Here is a 12,927-nt window from a genome sequence, read left to right on the forward strand (position 1 = left end):
CGGGGCTCCCATTGCAATTCAAACGCACTTTCATAAAACCGCGCTTAGTGCTGCTAATCTCGCCTTGGTGAGCCAAAGACAATAACAACGATGTTACCGAACACCTCGGCTCTTATGTAATTTCTTTTTCTCCGAAACTTGCTGATGTGAGAGAGCTTTTGAAACCCATTAGTAAAACTGAACCGGCCAAATGAGGCTTCTGCAGGGAGAGCAAAGCCAAACGTGTGGCCATCGCCACAGCCAGAGCTGAGCGCGCAAAGTTCTGCCTGTAACTGAGCCCGGCTGTAAAATGAACTAATGGCTGCGGACCTGTCTTTCACATGGAGTAGAATGTTGTGTATTTGCTCAGAGCAGACCCTAAGGCGCTGACTTGCACCGAAGCGCGAGGCTGGTCTGCGCAATTCGGGCCGCGCACTTGGGAAAAGCCGCGTTGTGCTGTGCGGCGGCATCGCCCGAGCTGGGCCAGACCGTGCGGCCGCTCATCTCGTCTGGTTCGTAAAGCCCGTCTTCAGCTTTGCTTCACCAGAAGACGGTGATCCTTTCACATGAGCAAAATTGCGGAAAGAGGGAAAAAGTAGCCGAGCTGTGTCAAAAAGCCACGATGAATTTTCAGCAGAGAACGGGAACGGTGGAAATTTCCGAGAAGATACTGCGAAATTAGAAATGCCTCTTTGAGAATAAGTACCTACAGAAAAAAAAGTTTAAAATAAGGAAAGGCGGGAGGATTTGCTTTCATCATTAAAAACATCAGTATAAAACACGTGGAGAAAAACAAACAGTGAAGACACTGTTGCTAGTGGGCTGGCTTTTTAAGTATTAATGGAACCTCACAGAACAAGAGTTTCTTTTATTCTTTTTATCCCAGCTCCCTGCTTGCAAGGCTCTTGTGTGAACAAGCAGCAGTTTCCAAGGCTGTGAAATTATCAGACCTGGACCAGTGCCAGTACAAACCAATTTATTGGGGTCCAGCAATTAACTAAAACCTAGAAAGCCTGATTAATTGTGGCATGGCTCAGCAGGGAACATTGAGAAAAAAAAAATCAGACTAAACTCCATGCAGTGTCTCTGTTCCATATACCAATTTACGCCATATGTAAAGAAAAGTTTCCTCTCTGTAAATACCCTACTATAATATTTTGCACCATGTACAATGAATAATTACAATGCCATCTGAGAAAATGCTCGTTGATGGCTCTCTGGATAATAATTTCATAGTGGCTCTTTTCCTGTTATAATTTTTTTTGCTGTGAGTTTGTATCTGATTGTAACCCAAACAATGGGATATATTATTTTAAAACATTCTTTTGTTAAGCTTCTCTCTGGAGGGGCATCTTGACAAGCCAGCACTGCTCTGTTTCTTTATGTTTCCTAAAACATTGATGTGTGCAAGAAAGGTGAGGGTTTGGTAGCTGTTCAGAGCTATTTAGGATAGAAAAAAAGTAAACAAAAAGTTGAGCTAAGAACCAATTTGCCGGGGCAGGATATGTTGACTGAAATGAAATCCTGTAGTCTGAGGAGACGGACAGGAACTTATACAGTTGAGATGTTTAAAAGCTGAATTAGAAATGTCTTATACATTATGAGAAGCAACTGCAAAGTGTAATTAAGGTGTTAGCTGATTTCGTTATGATAGTGTTAACAAATAGTGTCCACGTTGGTTGTTTTGTCATAGGGCTTGTCATAAAACCCTGTGCATAAACCAGCCTTTAAAAATCTCATTTCTAGTTGCCTTAGTGGTACATTGGTCACTTTTAGTATGGATTACTGAGAAGAAAGTAAATATTCCATCCAACTCAGTGTAATGCAGTGCTGCAGTGGGTTGTAAAGGGTACTACAAAACAGTGGATCTAGCAATTTGTCTTAGTTCCTCTTACATCAGAATAATTCAGTGGCTAGTAATGGAAGAAAAAAGCTGCCTGAGGAGGAAAAGGTAGTAGTGAAAGAATAGTCCCCCCCTACCCAATGAAAAGGAACATAAAGATACATGCAAATACTTCAGCTTCTCAACATCATTTTCTATCCTAATCTGCATCCAACTGTGACACTGTCACATTCTCAGGTTTAAGGAGTACAATCCGCAGACACTGCTAAATCACATTAGGCCCTGGTGAGAATAGAGCCCGTGCACACATAACACCCAGGTGAGACCTGGAGCTGGGGCTGTAGGGTGAGTTGGGACACTCAATGAGGTAGGAAGGGCTGTCTCCTCCAATTTCACTGTATTTATTGGGGATTTAATGCATTTTTTTAAAGATATTTGCAGTGGAAATCGGTTTGTCGGAGGTCATCTAATTGAATCTCCAGCCCTGGCAACCCTCACAAAGGCTGCCAGAACTGACCGAGTTGCTAATGTTTAACTGCGAATACCCAGCAGGGTTCCTCCACAGGGCTGAATACAGTCAATTATGTTATTTTTCTAAATATTAGTGACTCAGCTGTCTCTGCTTGTGAAGAGTTGCCAGGGTCACAGAAACAATCAGACAGATCCTCCCCCGCTTCAATTCTAAGAGATGGGGAGAATCTTTTAAAGGTCACGTTGAATAATCCCCAAGTGGAGGGAAGGTCCTTGCACGGTTCTGCTCCCGCTCCAGAGGGGCTGCGGCGGTTCTGTGGGGTTCCACTGGGCAGACAGGGCAACATGGCATTGCTGTCGTGTATCAACAGCCTCAGCAAAGTCTGCGAGATAAATACAAATTTCACAGTTTAGCTCAACAGGCACTAGGGCTGAGGCCTGACGGAAGACACAAGTGCCAGCAGCTTGTGTCTCCCCTTTAGTACTTTTTTTGTTCTTTCTGTCTCCTCCTCTCCCTCCCCTCTCCATTGTGCTCCAAAGATCTCTCATTTTTACACACCATAACAATTCAGCTTCCCATTTTCTTCTGTAGATTGGTCAGTGAGGAGAACAGAGCGGTGGGCAAGGAGAGCTCAGCAGCAGATTCTGAGCAACACCCACTGTCCAGAATGCTCTTCAGCCCAGACCTGCAGATGCCCCAGTAGCCCCGCTGCTTTGCTCTCTACCCAGAGATCTGCAAGAGTTTTAATTTTTAATTGCAACTTCCTTAGTTTTTGTCACAAAGGCCCTTTCCCAAAGCCCAGCCTTCTCCAGCAACAGCATCCCCATCCCCGTGCTCCACAGCCCAGCTCTTATCTGACCAACAGCATTTGGCACAAGGGAAAAATCCCTCTAGAGAATTGGAGTGCCAGTGCATGGTTTTGGCCCAAGTTTGAGGCAGTGCTTTGGAGGTGGCAAAGTTTCCTAATTTACTACTGTTAAATTTTATAACATCCAACTTTAGGAATATTATGTGGATGTGGCCAATCTCCAGCTATTCCGAATCCATTGCAAATACTTTGCCAGCATGTGTCCAGGCATAATCCAGTGTTGATGTTTTTAATGCTGATACAATTTCCCTATAAGTACCTTCAGGCCTGGCATCTGAACGGCAGTGGACGGGAGTTTGGCAAGCAGCTGTCCGGAGCCCAACTCCTGGAGGTGACGCCTTTATTCCTTTGGGTCCCTGTCTCTCCTAGAGTTGGCAAACCCAGCCTGGGGCTGTGGTGACCACTGATGTTGCATCTCTGACTTGCTGAACATATACAGTATCTTGTTTGTGAGCGAGGATCTCGACATTTCCTTGGAATGAGCAGAGAATCAAGAGTCATGAATTGTCTTTTGCTATTTGACACCGACACACTCCGGTTTGGGGTACCAGCCTTCCAGGTATGTTAGAAATAGTGTAGCTAGATAAACCTGCAGTGAAAGCAGAACTGAAATATCAAATGCTTCAGTACTGCAGAGAACTTGACTTCGAAGAACTGCAAATTATCAAAACGACGCCTTTGTAGCTTGTTCTTGCTATAAAAACAGGGAGGAAACCAAGCCACCTTCTGCTAAAGCTGGAGTTTCCCCTGGCTGGAGCTCCTAGGGACAAAGAAAATAACCCAGCGAGGGAGAGGAGGCTGGCGGTGTTTGGACAGCCTGTCCTCTTCTGATCTGTGTGTGCCGCTCAGGAGGAGGAATTCCCGACAAAGGTTTTGATGTCTGACTAATTACCAAGGCCAATGTCTCGCTCCTGCAGGAGGAGATGGTTTGGGGCAGCAGCTGTGGTCCTCTGAACCAAAGAGGAGATGGTTTCTTCAGTGTTTTCATTTTTTAATTCTTTTCTTGCTCCTCTCGTTATTGCCGTGATGGGCAAATACATAGCGTAAAACTCTGTCCTCAGGCGGTACATGACGACTCCACTGTGGACAACTGGAATCTGGACGTTACTAATGCTGCAAAGTTATGTGTGACCTATTTTGGTCGCAGAAACGCTTAGGTCAGCAGCATCCTATCTTGCACCCCAGCTCACCCAACTACTCACCAGGGAGCAGTGATGGAAATGACGATGTCCATTGCTATAAGCAGCTGACAAACACGCACCACAGAGAGAAAGGAAGATACTTCTAACTTATCTTTCAGCAAATACACCTTATTTTTTGGTTGACGTGGGCACCCATTATTGTTCACAAGACTTCTGTGTTTTCTGTTCGTTATTCTGTGGCGTTCCATAACCTTAACTGTTAGCAGAATTATATGAATAACAAAAGTGATTTGTGTTCATTTTGCTTTGCGAGGGAGAATTCCCTACTGATTCTGCCACCAAAGAGCTCCACCCTCTTCTGCGCATCCAGAAATGCAAATATTGTACCAGTGATAGATCACGAGATGTTTTGCAGGCCAAGTGCACCGTTAGTGGGAGGGGGCAGGAAAATTTCACTTCAGTTTACTTGAACTCATCAACCTCAGCAATTGATGGCTTTTTGGTTCTTGTGTGCCACAGTTTTTGACTAGCTGACAGAACTAGTTTAAGGGATGTTTAACGGTATCTATTGCATGATTTAAGTACAAGGAAATGCCTGTCTGGAGGTACAGGGAGAGCAAAATTGTTGCTGTTGTAGCATCCTTGAAAGTCCTTTCCATTTGAATCCAACCACATGAAGAAGGGGGAGAAAGGAGCAGGAGTTCAGCTGCCCAGTGTTGTATGTTGTGCTGCCAAAAAACATCCGTGCCCCGTCTGACGAGAGGGGACTCTGCTGACCAGGGGTATCAACACCTTCGCTCAGCTGGTGGTTTCCTGGCTGCCGCTGCTGTTATACTGCACTGCCTTATCTGAAGGAACTTTAAAACTCGTGCACATTTCAGGTTATCTTTTTTACAAATGGAGAAACTGAGATGCAGCTCTCTATAACTACCTGAAGGGAGGTTGGAGCATGGAGGGGGTTGGTCCCTTCTCCCAAGTAGCAAGTGATAGAACGAGAGGAAATGGCCTCAAGTTGTGCCAGGGGAGGTTTAGATTGGATATTAGGAAAAAATTCTTCCTGGAAAGCATTGTCAGGCATTGGAACAGGCTGCCCAGGGCAGTGGTGGAGTCAGCATCCCTGGAGGGGTTTAAAAGATGTGGAGATGAGGTTCTTAGGGACATGGTTTAGTGCTAGAGCTAGGTTAGGTTACGGTTGGGCTCAATGATCCTGAGGGTCTCTTCCAACCAAAATGATTCTATGAAATGCTTTGTGTGGAGGTACCTGTCAGGCACAGAGCAGAATTACAATAGACCCTGTCTCCTGAGTTTCGACTTGGTGTGCTACCAACTGGACGATAGTTCCATTCAATAAACATTCTCTTTCCCGTATTTATGCATGCCTTAAGGTATCTCAGGACTCAGAAGGATCCAAATTTCCCTCTTCCTCAGTTAAGAAATGGGAGAACCACATATGAGGTTACAGCCTGACTTATTCTTCTGTTATACTATGACCCTTCAAAAGAGAAAGGAGAAGAAGCTGATACTAAAAAAAAAAAAAGCACACCCAAACAAAACCCCCCAAAAGCTGTGTAGAAGTTTTAAAAAGAGCCAATCCTCTGTTTGCTTTTCCTTTTACAGGCCACCTTCCAAATTTACACAAAGCGAACTGTATTACAAGGAATGGATTAATACAGAAAGGTTCTCTAAAGCAGACCTGTTGGAGTTATCTTTAATATTAAAAGCAGAGTGTTTGTTTTCTTTAATATGGGGGTCAGCAGCAGTAAAAATACCAGTGAAAGAGCCCAGTATTACTAGATCACATGTCTGCTTTCATCTCACAGTGGAGTTATAGCAGAATGATTTTTGCCTGGAAACTTTGAAGCTGGACTGCATCCTTTCATGCTGAAATCATATCTCCTGCAAGGATTATTGGAGGATATAATGTTTCCTTCGGCTTCTTATTTTGTTCACTCCCGAACTTGGACTCCTGACCTCAACTTTTCTCTGGTTATGACTGAGCATTGGCCTTCGATTGAATAGCTGAGCTTTTTACAATCACATCAGCTCCTGCTCTTGTAATTTCAGCCTCATTTTGTGACACTGATATTGTAGACCTTAATTAAGAGTCAAACATTTTATATCTTGGGTAATGACCATACAGAACTGCCAGGTTTTGCTCTCTTGAGCGCAAACATCCAAAACATTCGGTATGTGCGACTGGAGTCGGGGGAGCTGAGCGCGGTTTGCGTGCAGCCCCTTGTCCTCTGTGTCCCCTCTCAGCGCGGTTCTGCACCTGTGGTTTGCTCTGCGCGGCCACAAGGACCAGGCCGTGAGCGGCAGGGGATTCACGTTGGCCACGTCTGGAGCCTCTCCTTAGTTGAAACAGCTAATCAGGCAGAAATCAGGGGCGTAGTAAAAATATCTGTTGCTTGGTTATGCCGCTGTTTCTTGCTAGCACCAGTGGGGGCTAATTGCGCTGGATTATCCGTGTAGATAAGGTTAGATACACTATTCAGCAGAGTACTGGATCTGGACAACCTCTGTTCATTGGACTAATGATTTTTTTTTTTTTTTAACTTTTTAATTGTTCATATTAATTGGTTATGATGTACGTTGTGCTTTCTCTCACTGAAGAGATGCCAGGGAGATCGGATTTTGGTTGTGCAGCTACAGGATCAGCTTGATTGTACAGCTACTGATCTTGTAACCCCCAAATCTGAATGTCTTTGAATATTTGAGACACCAAACAAGATGTTGGATTATGGTCTTGAAATCACACGGCACCGGGCTTGATACAGTCATATGTTATCACTGTAGCAACTACCTCATGGGCATTTCTTAGTTGCATGAGTGTGAAGGTAAGGATAACCAGGTACCTCTGCTCTACCACCCTATCAAACCTTTGCCTGTTGAAAATAAGCCACAGCCTTATAGCGTATTAATTACTTTCTGGTAAGAGTAGGACTTCCAGAGTATTTTTCAGAAACACAGATTGAAAGAAGGTTACTTGGTAGAGTCTTTCAAATTGATTAAACTATTTTCCAGAACACAAAATATGCCTGAATAAATGGGACCATTAGTGAAGTTTTGCCTCCGAATATAGCAGATGTTATCTTCACTCTGGGTGAAGTCAATGGCAGAAGCATCTCTGGTATAAATGGAGACAGAATCAGTACCTATCAAAGAGCATCAGGTTGCAGATTTACCAATAACTGAATTGCCAGCACACATCAGGACAGTTTCTGAGGTTTTCACAGATACAAATTGTGTATTTTGGAAAAAAATCAGTATGCAAAAAGTGATGTTTTGCAAAGCCCTTTGTGCCTTTTGATTAAAACCTGACTGTAAACCAGTTATTTTAGACTAGCCATCCACTTAGGCTTATCAGTTCATAGGAGGAATTACGTTTACTAATAGGCTGCTTTGATTTATTAGCACAGTCTGCTGGTGGTAGTGAAAGTACAATAAGTGGGCCTGTAATACACTGTGTCATGAAGAAGTAACTTATTAAACAGACAACACAGAATATAAAACACTTCAAACACTAAAAGGAAGCATTAACCATTGCTAATTAAAACTGAACTTGCAGATATGTCATTCTCATTAGTAGAACTGTAGGAAACACTGTCCCTTAGTGGTGGTAAGGAAGAATTGCTTAGGAAATAGTTGCACAGTTTCTCTTACTGCATACATTGTGGTGAATGTCTTTGTTGGTAGCAATTAATAGCAGCACAGAGTGTGCAAAACCTTGTGTTATGTCCTGCCTTTGTACAATAACTAATGGAGTCTGAAAAACACAAGCCAGCAGTAGTCGGAGTTGGTTTATTTTCAGAATGTGCTGAAAGATACAGAACTTGATCCCAACATCACTTGTACCCCAGCGAGTTCCTCCCTTTTACACCAGTGCTGCTGAACTTACAGTCTGACACCCCCATCCTGTAAGAAAATGACGAACACTTCGGTTCCCATTGCAGCGGAAAACAAGCCCGAGTGCATTTGTGCAGGTGTGTCACTGGCAGACAAAACCACACAATTTTCCCTAATGCCTTGGCACCCAAAGGCGTTCCTGGGCTTCGGGCAGTGCGCTGGAGAAACGTGCTGCTGCCTCTCCGTGCTGCCCTGGTCTGTGGACAGTCTGAGGATGCCGTCTCCAGGGCTGTGGACTTTGCCTGAAGGAAACTCATTATCATTTAAAAAATGAGGAGTTGTCATTTTCTACTCCTCAGCCTAACAGATCTAATTGCCCTGTGAGGATAGTAAGACTATTTATACATCTATTTGTGTGGCTTCTTTGAGAGCTTTTAAAAATCATTATTCTGTCAATACACTGGGTTTTTGCCAGTAGTATTTTTTTGTCTCAAGCCTGGCGTCTGACAATTGATTGTCAACGATATGGAAGGAGGGGCGTTGGGTGGGAATGCTGCTGGAGCCTGGCTGCGTAACGAGGCCGTTTTTGTACCTGCTCCTGGAGCGTCCCGAGGTCTGGCACTTCTCGATTGCCCTGGCACAATGCGTAGAGACAGCGTAAGCCAAGAACCTGGGAGACTTGCTAACAATTGTCTGGATTGTATCTGCCTGGACAGGAGGCTCTTCGGGGATTTGTCTCTTAAATCCTGGATATACAGGATTCCGTCTGTTGGGATATATTTGGTGGGTTGCCTCCTAAGCATTTTTCCAGTATAGAGGTGGGTCAGCATTTTAGCAGGAACAGACTCAGAATGTGTAACTATAATAAACATGATTATTTTTTCTCTGCTGCTCTCTAAAGATAGAAGGGGAAGGAATGGATCCTTTGAGCGGTGAGGTATCTGCTGCCTCCCCATCACTTTAACTTCATTTCCTGCGCTCACAGGTTTCTTCAGCCCTGATGCAAGTTCAGAGTGAAGCTTCCACTGCCGTCAGCTGAAAACTTGTCCCAGATCCTCCATTGAGGCTTTTTAGGGTCCGAACATTCACATGGATGCTTTGTCTGGACCTTTCTGCTTCTTCATAGTCTTCTCCCCTCCTAAGTGCATCCTTACAAAGCTTTAGAGAGCGGCTTCCTTGGAAATGGCTGTGGAGATTTTCTTCGGAAACTCGGGAGTTACTAACCATCAATTTACTCCGCTAACTTAACAAGCAGATGTTTGGCTACAGCATTGGCCAAAGTAAAAGAAGCGGTGGTGAATAAATGCACCATTTTTCATTAAGAATATCAGTAGCATGATGTAAAAATTACCAAGTTTTGAGGAGAAACACTCTTTGTCATTTTTCTCTAGTAATTACTTCAAATGCAGCAGAGTGGTTTTTTACTTCAAGTTTGTGGTTTTTAAAAGCATTCATTTCTTTTGGGAATTTCCCTCTGTTTTATTAACAGCAGATTGTTTTTTCATATTGTAGCATTTATGGGGAGAAATAAGTAATTTTTATGCACACTGACAGGACATTATTAATAAAATACTGATAATAACAGTGAGACATCAGTTACCAAGTTCTAGAAGAAAAACTCACACACAAAAAGGAAAATAGTAGAGCACATTAAAATAGTAACCCAGACACGATCTCCAGAAGTGAGCAGCTGTTGCCTCTTTCACTATATCGTACGTGATGCCCGTGGCCGCTGGGTAGCCGTGTGTTCGGTGTGCAATGCCCTGTGTCTACAATAACACCAAGTCAGGACTTTGCGTCGTGGGCTGTAGGACTGTTTGTTGTCGGGTTTTACTCCTCTCCCAGGAGGAGAGTAGCCGAACACAGTGAGTAGTGCAGCTGGTGCCTTTTTAATGGGTAAGTGGTGTTGGACACGTGTATTTTGGTAGCTCCCTGAGCCTGTGGGTATCTGTGCACTTTAACTGAGGAAGTTTTTCAGGACTCAGCCTGATGGATCTCCTGTGCCACCTGTTCCTCAGATTCACACCTTCTTGCACTCCAAGCACAGAGGTTTATCCAGAGAAAGATCGTGGCAGGACCGTACCATAAATCACGCCGAAATGGAGCGTGTGCGTGTATAGAATAGAAGAGGGAAGGGAGGCAGCTGAGCCTGCTCACACGTTTAATGGCAAACACTTCCAAACTTTGGCTGTTTCCCATACCTGTCACCTGCCTGTACCAAAATAGGAACATTCGAAACCAACAAAAGCTGGTGTGAATCCACAGTATCTTCATGAGTGCTGTTGCAAAGCTGCCACGTGGCTCCTCAAGACACAGAGCTGAGAAAAGGCACCACTCATTGGGATGAAGCAAAACACTGTTGGCTTTGCCCTTCTCTGCCTGTAAAGCTGTCAGTGGATTGCTCCGTGCAGTCTTTAAAAGAACAACTTTCTCTAATTACAAGCAGACTCGCACTGGAAGCGCTATCCAGTAGTAAGAGCAAGGCGTATGTGCAGATAGCACACCTACGTCTTTCCAGGCGTTTTAGTTCTTCCCGTCAGTCAGTAAGCAAATCTCGGTGCCTCTCGGCTTCCCCTGCGGACGCACAGAACAGAGGTGTCGTGAGGCTGCATTCCAGCACCCTCTGTGAGATGCTTTGAGATCCCTGGGGCGGTAGAAGGGCAGTGGAGAATGAGTGTGCTGACATACCAGGGAAATCAGAAATGTATTTTGGGGTGTGAGGAGAGATTTGTAATAGTCTGTGTTAGATTGTTAATGGCAATTTGCTTTAATTGCATTGTGGATTTGTTTACATCAGCTTCATGCGCAGTCTTGTTCCTTTTCTATTCCTTTCAGGAATGCAACAGGGGATGGTTGATTTCCTACATCCATACACATTGGAGAGGAATTTTGAAAACTTGAAAGTATCAATAGCGCTTTAGTGGTTTCATGAAACTGTCAATTTTTTTCATTGGTTTTATGAAACTGCTAGATTACAACAGATGGATTCATTTATCTCGCTACGTCTTTATATATATTTAGATGGTTCCCATCTCTGTGGAACTTGTGTGCCTCCCAAGTATTTTAAAATAGAAAAAAGCTGTTTCCTTCTCTGCCTTGCTCTCTCTCTAGCCCATAAGAGAAATAGCTTGATTAGTTTATAGGGCTTAGATTTGTTGGGCTGGGTACCAGCATTCTCTGCATGGTTTTGTGCGAAGAAATGAAGCTGAGAAATTTTGCATTTACTTCTGAATGCACTGAGATCTGGGTTATTTGTATCTGTGCGAGGCAAAATAAGTTTCATAGTGCAGAAATACTGCCTGGGCAAGATGAATCTGCAGAGTACAGAACAGCAGGTCCTAAACATGTCACCAGACAAAATCATTGATCATTTCACTTTTCCCACAATGAAGAATGGGCAGCGCCAGAATTTTACGGGGATTAGGTTCCACCGTGATGCTGTGAGCAGGTGGCTTCTGGGGACAACAGATACCTCAGTAAAGAGTGTCCCAGTCATCTCTTGTGAACGTCTGCATCATCTGATGTGAGTTACGCCTGAAGTAGAGCTTAGGAGAGCCTTCTCCAACCCATCTACCACCAGCACCCACACACATCCAAACAGTTACCAGGAGTTTTGGTTGCTGTGTGTTCAAGCCTGCCCAGGCCAGCCTTAATCTTTCTGATCTGGGCAATGTGAGCATTGTAAAATGGTGGCATGGACCTTACCAAGCTTGCCAGGGGCTATGGAGACGTTTTTAGGTTGATGCCACAAAATTCTCATTACCAGTGGCATTTCTGTAAGCTGGAATCTGGCTAACTCAGATGTGCCTGTGAAGTGCTGACTTGACACGTTCCTCTTGCCTGTGGATGGGTTGTGGTCGCTTGGTCCGTGTGCTCAGCTCTCTTTCACTGGCTTTTCTCTTATTGCCTTTTCTGCCACAGGTCATGGGAGCACCCCAGTGTGCTGTGTGGCCGGGGAGTGGGACAGGGGAATTCTCTAGCGTGGCCAAGACTTAGGGAGGGACAGGGTTTCATCTCTACTCCTGTGAATCACAGAATGGTTTGTGTTGAAGGCACCTTCCCAGCCCCCCCAGTGCCCCCCCTGCCATGAGCAGGGACATCTGCACCAGCTCAGGTTGCTCAGAGGCCCCGTCCAGCCTGGCCTGGGATGTCTCCAGGGATGGTTCAGCCACCACCTCTCTGGCCAACCTGGGCCAGGCTCTCACCACCCTCAGGGCCAACAATTCCTTCCTCATGTCCGTCCTGAATCTCCCTCCTTTAGTTTAAAACCATCACCCCTTGTCCTAGCGCAACAGGCCGTGCTCAAAAGTCTGTCCCCATCTTTCTTCTCAGCCCCCTTTAAGTACAGAAAGGCCACAATAAGGTCTCCCTGGAGCTTCTCTTCTCCAGGCTGAACAGCCCAACTCTCTCAGCCTTAGTTCTGCAAGTCTGTTTCAATGTGGTGACACATGCTGAATTAAGAAATTAACATTTGCATTAGTTCGCTGGATGTTCATTTGCTGCCTCACTCACTCCCTGCTCCTCAGTCAAGGCGCGGGGCCAACTGCAGCATTTAGATCTGAGCGCTCCCCGTTCTATAATGTACTGTGGAAGATGCTGCACATTTACAAAACACGAATCCCCACAGCGACCGAGGGGATGTTACTTTGCAGAAACACAGCAAGGAAACGAGCACAGCGAACTGCTTTAAACCGGGACCACCGACAGTAGGTCCTTGCCCTCCCGCCCACGTCACGGGACAACGTGGAACTCGCAGCAGCGCTTGCGGGCTCCCTGG

This window comes from Caloenas nicobarica, chromosome 12 (assembly GCF_036013445.1).
Source record: "Caloenas nicobarica isolate bCalNic1 chromosome 12, bCalNic1.hap1, whole genome shotgun sequence".
NCBI classification, from domain to species: Eukaryota; Metazoa; Chordata; class Aves; order Columbiformes; family Columbidae; genus Caloenas; species Caloenas nicobarica.